The sequence below is a fragment of the Lolium rigidum genome, chromosome 6 (assembly GCF_022539505.1).
Source record: "Lolium rigidum isolate FL_2022 chromosome 6, APGP_CSIRO_Lrig_0.1, whole genome shotgun sequence".
Classification (NCBI taxonomy): Eukaryota; Viridiplantae; Streptophyta; class Magnoliopsida; order Poales; family Poaceae; genus Lolium; species Lolium rigidum.
This window is the reverse complement of record NC_061513.1, coordinates 292,981,461-292,992,434: the sequence shown is the minus strand read 5'-3', so window position 1 is coordinate 292,992,434 and position 10,974 is coordinate 292,981,461.

The following is a 10,974-nucleotide window of genomic DNA, read 5'->3' as shown; positions in this document are numbered from 1 at the left end:
CGCCGCCGCCAATCCCATCTCGGGGGATTCAGGAGATCGCCTCCAGCACCCTGCCGGAGAGGGGAATCATCTCCCGGAGGTCTCTTCATCGCCATGATCGCCTCCGGATCGATGTGTGAGTAGTCCACCCCTGGACTATGGGTCCATAGCAGTAGCTAGATGGTTGTCTTCTCCTCATTGTGCTATCATGTTAGATCTTGTGAGCTGCCTATCATGATCAAGATCATCTATTTGTAATGCTACATGTTGTGTTTGTTGGGATCCGATGAATATTGAATACTATGTCAAGTTGATTATCAATCTATCATATATGTTATTTATGTTCTTGCATGCTCTCCGTTGCTAGTAGAGGCTCGGCCAAGTTGATACTTGTGACTCCAAGAGGGAGTATTTATGCTCGATAGTGGGTTCATGCCTCCATTAAATCTGGGACAGTGACAGAAAGTTCTAAGGTTGTGGATGTGCTGTTGCTACTAGGGATAAAACATCGATGCTTTGTCTAAGTTTATTTGTGTTGATTACATTACGCACCATACTTAATGCAATTGTCTATTGTTTACAACTTAATACTGGAGGGGGTTCGGATGATAACCTGAAGGTGGACTTTTTAGGCATAGATGCATGCTGGATAACGGTCTATGTACTTTGTCGTAATTCCCTGATTAAATCTCATAGTAATCATCATGATATATGTATGTGCATTGCTATGCCTTCTTTATTTGTCAATTGCCCAACTGTAATTTGTTCACCCAACATCTGTTTATCTTATGGGAGAGACACCACTAGTGAACTGTGGACCCCGATCCTATTCTTTACATCTGAAATACAATCTACTGCAATTGTTCTTTACGGTTCTTCGCAAACAATCATCATCTTCCACACTATACATCTAATCCTTTGTTACAGCAAGCCGGTGAGATTGACAACCTCACTGTTACGTTGGGGCAAAGTACTTTGTTTGTGTTGTGCAGGTTCCACGTTGGCGCCGGAATCCCTGGTGTTGCGCCGCACTACACTCCGCCGCCATCAACCTTCAACGTGCTTCTTGACTCCTACTGGTTTGATAACCTTGGTTTCTTACTGAGGGAAAACTTTCTGTTGTGCGCATCACACCTTCCTCTTGGGGTTCCCAACGGACGTGTCAACTACGCGCAATCATATAGCCCATGGAAATAGAGGCAGAAACATGAAAAAAACACGAGGTTTTGCGAAGCCTCTCAAACCAAGTATCGGTCTTTACTGTAGCTGGAAATCATCATGGGAACCAGAAAATGTGCTCTATTGCCCATGAAATGAAAAGAAAACATAATTTTTTTGAGTTATAGCCCATGGAAATAGAGGCAGAAAAGATGAAAAACACGAGTTTTTGTGATGCCTCTCAAACCAAGTATCGGTGGTTACGGTAGCTAGAAATCTTCCTAGGAACCGGAAAATGTGCGAATGGGAAGAAAACATGAAAAACACGAGTTTTTGCGACGGCTCTCAAACCAAGTATCGGTGCTTACGGTAGCCGGAATTTGCCCCAAAAATCGAAAAATGAGCGCTATAGCCTATGAAATGGGCAGAAAACATGAAAACTGTGAGCTATATCCCACGGAAATGGAGGTAGAAAGCATGAAAAACACGATTTTTTGCGACGCCTCTCAAACCAAGTATCGGTGGTTACGGTAGCTAAAAATCGTCCTACGAACCGGAAAATGTGCGCTATAGCCCATGAAATGGGCAGAAAACATGAAAACTGTGAGTTATTGCCCATGAAAATGGAGGCAGAAAACATGAAAAACACAAGTTTTTGCGACACCTCTCAAACCAAGTATCGGTGATTACGGTAGCTAGAAATCGTCCTGGGATCCGGAAAATGTGCGCTATAGCCCATGAAATGGGAAGAACACATACTGTGAGCTATAGCCCATGGAAAAACAGGCATAAAACATGAAAAACACGAGTTTTTGCGATGGCTCTCAAACCAAGTATCGGTGCTTACGATAGCTGGAAATTGCCCCGAAAATCGAAAAATGTGTGCTATAGCCCATGAAATGGGCAGAAAACATGAAAACTGTGAGCTATAGCCCACGGAAATGGAGGCAGAAAACATGAAAAATACAAGTTTTTGCAACGCCTCTGAAACCAAGTATCGGTTGTTACTCTAGCTGGAAATCGTCCTGGGAACCAGAAAATGTGCGCTATAGCCCATGAAATGGGCAGAAAACATGAAAACTATGAGCCTTAGCCCATGGAAATAGAGGAAGAAAAGATAAAAAACACGAGCTTTTGAGACGCCTCTCAAACCAAGTATCAGTGGTTACGGTAGCTAGAAATCTTCCTACGAACCGGAAAATATGCGCTATAGCCCATGTAAATGGAGGCAGAAAACATGAAAAACACGAGTTTTTGCGACGCCTTTCAAACCATGTATCTGTGCTTACGGTAGCTGGAAATCGCCCATGAAATTGGAAAATGTGCGCTATAGCCCATGAATTGGTAGAAAAAGTGAAAACTATGAGCTATAACCCATGGAAATGCAGGCAGCAAACATGAAAATACGATTTTTTGCGACACCTCTCAAACCAAGTATCGGTGGTTACAGTAGCTAGAAATCATCATGGGAACCGGAAAATGTGCGCTAAAGCCCATTAAATGGGTAGAAGACATGAAAACTATGAGCTATAGCCCATGGAAATAGAGGCAGAAAACATGAAAAACACGAGGTTTTGCGACGCCTCTCAAACCAAGTATCGGTTGTTACTGTAGCTCGAAATTGTCCCGGGAACCGGAAAATGTGCGCTATAGCCCATGAAATGGGAAGAAAACAAGAAAACTATGAGCTATAGCCCACGAAAATAGAGGCAGAAAAGATGAAAAACATGAGTTTTTGCGACGCCTCTCAAACCAAGTATCGGTGGTTACAGTAGCTAGAAATCATCGTGGGAACCGGAAAATGTGCGCTATAGCCCATAAAATGGGCAGAAAACAAGAAAACTATGAGCTGTAGCCAATGTAAATAGAGGCAGAAAACATGAAAAACACGAGGTTTTGCGACGCCTCTCAAACCAAGTATCGGTGGTTACAGTGGCTAGAAATTGTCCTCTGAACCAGAAAATGTGCGCTATAGCCCATGAAATGGGAAGAAAACATAAAAACTGTGAGCTATAGCCCATGGAAATAGAGACAGAAAAGATGAAAAACACGAGTTTTTGCGACACCTCTCAGACCAAGAATCGGTGCTTACGGTAGCTGGAAATTACCCTGGAAATCGAAAAATGTGCGCTATAGCCCATGAAATTGGTAGAAACATGAAAACTATGAGTTATAGACAACGGAAATGGAGGCCGCAAACATGAAAAACAAGAGTTTTTGCAAAGCCTCTCAAACCAAGTATCGGTGGTTAGAATAACTAGAAATCGTCCTAGGAACCGGAAAATGTGCGCTATAGCCCATAGAATTGGCAGAAAACATGAAAACTATGAGCTATAGCCCATGGAAATAGAGGTAGAAAACATGAAAAACACGAGGTTTTGCGACGCCTCTCATACCAAGTATCGGTTGTTACAGTAGCTCGAAATCGTCCTAGGAACCGGAAAATGTGCGCTATAGCCCATGAGATGGGCAGAAAACAAGAAAACTATGAGTTATAGCACATGGAAATAGAGGCACAAAAGATGAAAAACACGAGTTTTTGGGACGCCTCTCAAACCAAGTATCGGTGGTAATAGTAGCTAGAAATCGTCCTGGGAACTGGAAAATGTGCGCTATAGCCCATAAAATGGGAAGAAAACATGAAAACTGTGAGCTATATCCCATGGAAATAGAGGCAGAAACATGAAAAAACACGAGGTTTTGCGAAGCCTCTCAAACCAAGTATCGGTCTTTACTGTAGCTGGAAATCATCATGGGAACCAGAAAATGTGCTCTATAGCCCATGAATCGAAAATAAAACATGAAAATTTTGAGTTATAGCCCATGGAAATAGAGGCAGAAAAGATGAAAAACACGAGTTTTTGTGACGCCTCTCAAACCAAGTATCGGTGGTTACGGTAGCTAGAAATCTTCCTAGGAACCGGAAAATGTGCGAATGGGAAGAAAACATGAAAAACACGAGTTTTTGCGACGGCTCTCAAACCAAGTATCGGTGCTTACGGTAGCAGGAATTTGCCCCAAAAATCAGAAAATGAGCGCTATAGCCCATGAAATTGGCACAAAACATGAAAACGGTGAGACATAGCCCACGGAAATAGAGGCAGAAAACATGAAAAACACGAGTTTTTGCGACGCCTCTCAAACCAAGTATCGGTGCTTACGGTAGCTGGAAATTGCCCCAAAAATCAGAAAATGTGCGTCATAGCCCATGAAATGGGCAGAAAACATGAAAACTATGAGCTATAGCCCACGGAAATGGAGGCAAAAAATGTGCTCCATAGCCCATGAAATGAAAAGAAAACATGAAAATTTTGAGTTATTGCCCATGGAAATAGAAGATGAAAAACACGAGTTTTTGTGACACCTCTCAAACCAAGTATCGGTGGTTACGGTAGCTAGAAATCTTCCTAGGAACTGGAAAATGTGCGAATGGGAAGAAAAACATGAAAAACACGAGTTTTTGCGACGGCTCTCAAACCAAGTATCGGTGCTTACGGTAGTAGGAATATGCCCCAAAAATCGGAAAATGAGCGCTATAGCCCATGAAATTGGCACAAAACATGAAAACTGTGAGATATAGCCCACGGAAATGGAGGCAGAAAACATGAAAAACACGAGTTTTTGCGACGACTCTCAAACCAAGTATCGGTGGTTACAGTGGCTAGAAATTGTCCTCTGAACTAGAAAATGTGCGCTATAGCCCATAGAATTGGCAGAAAACATGAAAACTATGAGCTATAGCCCATGGAAATAGAGGCAGAAAACATGAAAAACACGAGTTTTTGCGACGCCTCTCATACCAAGTATCGGTTGTTACTGTTGCTCGAAATCGTCCTAGGAACCGGAAAATGGCGCTATAGCCCATGAGATGGGCAGAAAACAAGAAAACTCTGAGTTATAGCACATGGAAATTGAGGCAGAAAGGATTAAAAACACGATTTTTTGCGACGCCTCTCAAACCAAGTATCGATGGTTTTAGTAGCTAGAAATCGTCCTGGGAACTGGAAAATGTGCGCTATAGCCCATGAAATTGGAAGAAAACATGAAAACTGTGAGCTATAGCCCATGGAAATAGAGGCAGAAACATGAAAAAACACGAGGTTTTGCGAAGCCTCTCAAACCAAGTATCGGTCTTTACTGTAGCTGGAAATCATCATGGGAACCAGAAAATGTGCTCTATAGCCCATGAAATGAAAAGAAAACATGAAAATTTTGAGTTATAGCCCATGGAAGTAGAGACAGAAAAGATGAAAAACACGAGTTTTTGTGACGCCTCTCAAACCAAGTATCGGTGGTTACGGTAGCTAGAAATCTTCCTAGGAACCGGAAAATATGCGAATGGGAAGAAAACATGAAAAACATGAGTTTTTGCGACGGCTCTCGAACCAAGTATCGGTGCTTACGGTAGCAGGAATTTGCCCCAAAAATCAGAAAATGAGCGAATATAGCCCATGAAATTGGCACAAAACATGAAAACTGCGAGTATAACCCACGGAAATAGAGGCAGAAAACATGAAATACACGAGTTTTTGCGACGCCTCTCAAACCAAGTATCGGTGCTTACGGTAGCTGGGAATTGACCCAAAAATCAGAAAATGTGCGTCATAGCCCATGAAATGGGCAGAAAACATGAAAACTGTGAGCTATAGCCCACGGAAATGGAGGCAAAAAACATGTAAAACACGATTTTTTGCGACGCCTCTCAAACCAAGTATCGGTGGTTACGGTAGCTAAAAATCGTCCTACGAACCGGAAAATGTGCGCTATAGCCCATGAAATGGGCAGAAAACATGAAAACTGTGAGTTATTGCCCATGGAAATGGAGGCAGAAAACATGAAAAACACAAGTTTTTGCGACGCCTCTCAAACCAAGTATCGGTGATTACGGTAGCTAGAAATCGTTCTGGGATCCGGAAAATGTGCGCTATAGGCCATGAAATGGGAAGAATACATACTGTGAGCTATAGCCCATGAAAAAACAGGCAGAAATCATGAAAAAGAAGAGTTTTTGCGATGGCTCTCAAACCAAGTATCGGTGCTTACGGTAGCTGGAAATTGCCCCAAAAATCGAAAAATATGTGCTATAGCCCATGAAATGGGCAGAAAACATGAAAACAGTGAGCTATAGCCCACGGAAATGGAGGCAGAAAACATGAAAAACACAAGTTTTTGCGACGCCTCTCAAACCAAGTATCGGTTGTTAATGTAGCTGGAAATCGTCGTGGGAACCAGAAAATGTGCGCTATAGCCCATGAAATGGGCAGAAACATGAAAACTATGAGCCTTAGCCCATGGAAATAGAGGCAGAAAAGATGAAAAACACGAGCTTTTACGACGCCTCTCAAACCAAGTATCAGTGGTTACGGTAGCTAGAAATTGTCCTACAAACCGGAAAATATGCGCTATAGCCCATGTAAATGGAGGCAGAAAACATGAAAAACACGAGTTTTTGCGACGCCTTTCAAACCATGTATCTGTGCTTACGGTAGCTGGAAATCGGCCATGAAATTGGAAAATGTGCGCTATAGCCCATGAAATGGGTAGAAAAAGTGAAAACTATGAGCTATAGCCCATGGAAATGGAGGTAGCAAACATGAAATATACGATTTTTTGCGACGCCTCTCAAACCAAGTATCGGTGGTTACAGTAGCTAGAAATCGTCCTAGGAACCGGAAAATGTGCGCTAAAGCCCATTAAATGGGTAGAAAACATGAAAACTATGAGCTGGCCCATGGAAATAGAGGCAGAAAACATGAAAAACACGAGGTTTTGCGACGCCTCTCAAACCAAGTATCGGTTGTTACTGTAGCTCGAAATTGTCCTAGGAACCGGCAAATGTGCGCTATAGCCCATGAAATGGGAAGAAAACAAGAAAACTATGAGCTATAGCCCACGAAAATAGAGGCAGAAAAGATGAAAAACATGAGTTTTTGCGACGCCTCTCAAACCAAGTATCGGTGGTTACAGTAGTTAGAAATCGTCATGGGAACCGGAAAATGTGCGCTATAGCCCATAAAATGGGCAGGAACAAGAAAACTATGAGCTGTAGCCAATGGAAATAGAGGCAGAAAACATGAAAAACACGAGGTTTTGCGACGCCTCTCAAACCAAGTATCGGTGGTTACAGTGGCTAGAAATTGTCCTCTGAACCGGAAAATGTGCGCTATAGCCCATGAAATGGGAAGAAAACATAAAAACTGTGATCTATAGCCCATGGAAATAGAGGCAGAAAAGATGAAAAACACGAGTTTTTGCGACACCTCTCAGACCAAGAATCGATGCTTACGGTAGCTGGAAATTGCCCTGGAAATCAAAAAATGTGCGCTATAGCCCATGAAATTGGCAGAAACTTGAAAACTATGAGTTATAGACAACGGAAATGGAGGCCGCAAACATGAAAAACACGAGTTTTTGCAAAGCCTCTCAAACCAAGTATCGATGGTTACAATAACTAGAAATCGTCCTAGGAACCGGAAAATGTGCGCTATAGCCCATAGAATTGGCAGAAAACATGAAAACTATGAGCTATAGCCCATGGAAATAGAGGCAGAAAACATGAAAAACACGAGGTTTTGCGACGCCTCTCATACCAAGTATCGGTTGTTACTGTTGCTCGAAATCGTCCTAGGAACCGGAAAATGGCACTATAGCCCATGAGATGGGCAGAAAACAAGAAAACTCTGAGTTATAGCACATGGAAATAGAGGCAGAAAGGATGAAAAACACGATTTTTTGCGACGCCTCTCAAACCAACTATCGGTGGTTATAGTAGCTAGAAATCGTCCTGGGAACTAGAAAATGTGCGCTATAGCCCATGAAATGGGAAGAAAACATGAAAACTGTGAGCTATAGCCCATGGAAATAGAGGCAGAAACATGAAAAAACACGAGGTTTTGCGAAGCCTGTCAAACCAAGTATCGGGCTTTACTGGAGCTGGAAATCATCATGGGAACCAGAAAATGTGCTCTATAGCCTATGAAATGAAAAGAAAACATGAAAATTTTGAGTTATAGCCCATGGAAATAGAGGCAGAAAAGATGAAAAACACGAGTTTTTGTGACGCCTCTCAAACCAAGTATCGGTGGTTACGGTAGCTAGAAATCTTCCTAGGAACCGGAAAATGTGCGAATGGGAAGAAAACATGAAAAACACGAGTTTTTGCGACGGCTCTCAAACCAAGTATCGGTGCTTACGGTAGCAGGAATTTGCCCCAAAAATCGGAAAATTAGCGCTATAGCCCAATTGGCACAAAACATGAAAACTGCGAGTATAGCCCACGGAAATAGAGGCAGAAAACATGAAATACACGAGTTTTTGCGACGCCTCTCAAACCAAGTATCGGTGCTTACGGTAGCTGGAAATTGCCCCAAAAATCAGAAAATGTGCGTCATAGCCCATGAAATGGGCAGAAAACATGAAAACTGTGAGCTATAGCCCACGGAAATGGAGGCGGAAAACATGTAAAACACGATTTTTTGCGACGCCTCTCAAACCAAGTATCGGTGGTTACGGTAGCTAAAAATCGTCCTACGAACCGGAAAATGTGCGCTATAGCCCATGAAATGGGCAGAAAACATGAAAACTGTGAGTTATTGACCATGGAAATGGAGGCAGAAAACATGAAAAACACAAGTTTTTGCGACGCCTCTCAAACCAAGTATCGGTGATTACGGTAGCTAGAAATCATCGTGGGATCCGGAAAATGTGCGCTATAGACCATGAAATGGGAAGAATACATACTGTGAGCTATAGCCCATGGAAAAACAGGCAGAAAACATGAAAAACACGAGTTTTTGCGATGGCTCTCAAACCAAGTATCGGTGCTTACGGTAGCTAGAAATTGCCCCGAAAATCGAAAAATGTGTGCTATAGCCCATGAAATGGGCAGAATACATGAAAAATGTGAGCTATAGCCCACAGAAATGGAGGCAGAAAACATGAAAAACACAAGTTTTTGCGACGCCTGTCAAACCAAGTATCGGTTGTTACTGTAGCTGGAAATCGTCCTAGGAACCAGAAAATGTGCGCTATAGCCCATGAAATGTGCAGAAAATATGAAAACTATGAGCCTTAGCCCATGGAAATAGTGGCAGAAAAGATGAAAAACACGAGCTTTTACGACGCCTCTCAAACCAAGTATCAGTGGTTACGGTAGCTAGAAATCGTCCTACAAGCCGGAAAATATGCGCTATAGCCCATGTAAATGGAGGCAGAAAACATGAAAAACACGAGTTTTTGCGACGCCTTTCAAACCATGTATCTGTGCTTACGGTAGCTGGAAATCGCCCATGAAATTGGAAAATGTGTGCTATAGCCCATGAAATGGGTAGAAAAAGTGAAAACTATGAGCTATAGCCCACGGAAATGGAGGCAGCAAACATGAAAAATACGATTTTTTGCGACTCCTCTCAAACCAAGTATCGGTGGTTACAGTAGCTAGAAATCGTCCTGGGAACCGGAAAATGTGCGCTAAAGCCCATTAAATGCGTAGAAAACATGAAAACTATGAGCTATAGCCCATGGAAATAGAGGCAGAAAACATGAAAAACACGAGGTTTTGCGACGCCTCTCAAACCAAGTATCGATTGTTACTGTAGCTCGAAATTGTCCCGGGAACCGGAAAATGTGCGCTATAGCCCATGAAATGGGAAGAAAACAAGAAAACTATGAGCTATAGCCCACGAAAATAGAGGCAGAAAAGATGAAAAACATGAGTTTTTGCGAAGCCTCTCAAACTAAGTATCGGTGGTTACAGTAGCTAGAAATTGTCATGGGAACCGGAAAATGTGCGCTATAGCCCATAAAATGGGCAGAAAACAAGAAAACTATGAGCCGTAGCCAATGGAAATAGAGGCAGAAAACATGAAAAACACGAGGTTTTGCGACGCCTCTCAAACCAAGTATCGGTGGTTACAGTGGCTAGAAATTGTCCTCTGAACCGGAAAATGTGCGCTATAGCCCATGAAATGGGAAGAAAACATAAAAACTGTGAGATATAGCCCATGGAAATAGTGGCAGAAAAGATGAAAAACACGAGTTTTTGTGATGCCTCTCAAACCAAGTATCGGTGGTTACGGTAGCTAGAAATCTTCCTAGGAAACCGGAAAATGTGCGAATGGGAAGAAAACATGAAAAACACGAGTTTTTGCGACGGCTCTCAAACCAAGTATCGGTGCTTACGGTAGCAGGAATTTGCCCCAAAAATCGGAAAATGAGCGCTATAGCCCATGAAATTGGCACAAAACATGAAAATTGTGAGATATAGCCCACGAAAATAGAGGCAGAAAACATGAAAAACACGAGTTTTTGCGACGCCTCTCAAACCAAGTATCGGTGCTTAGGGTAGCTAGAAATTGCCCCAAAAATCAGAAAATGTGCGTCATAGCCCATGAAATGGGCAGAAAACATGAAAACTGTGAGCTATAGCCCACGGAAATGGAGGCAGAAAATGTGCTCTATAGCCCATGAAATGAAAAGAAAACATGAAAATTTTGAGTTATTGCCCATGGAAATAGAGGCAGAAAAGATGAAAAACATGAGTTTTTGTGACACCTTGATGTCTACGCCCCCTCCTTTTCCTGTAGACAGTGTTGGGCCTCCAAGAGCAGAGGTTTGTAGAACAGCAGCAAGTTTACCTTAAGTGGATCGCCCAAGGTTTATCGAACTCAGGGAGGAAGAGGTCAAAGATATCCCTCTCATGCAACCCTGCAACCACAAAGCAAGAAGTCTCTTGTGTCCCCAACACACCTAATAGGTGCACTAGTTCGGCGAAGAGATAGTGAAATACGAGGTGGTATAAATAAGTATGAGCGAGTGGCAACGGCACCGATGACCCAC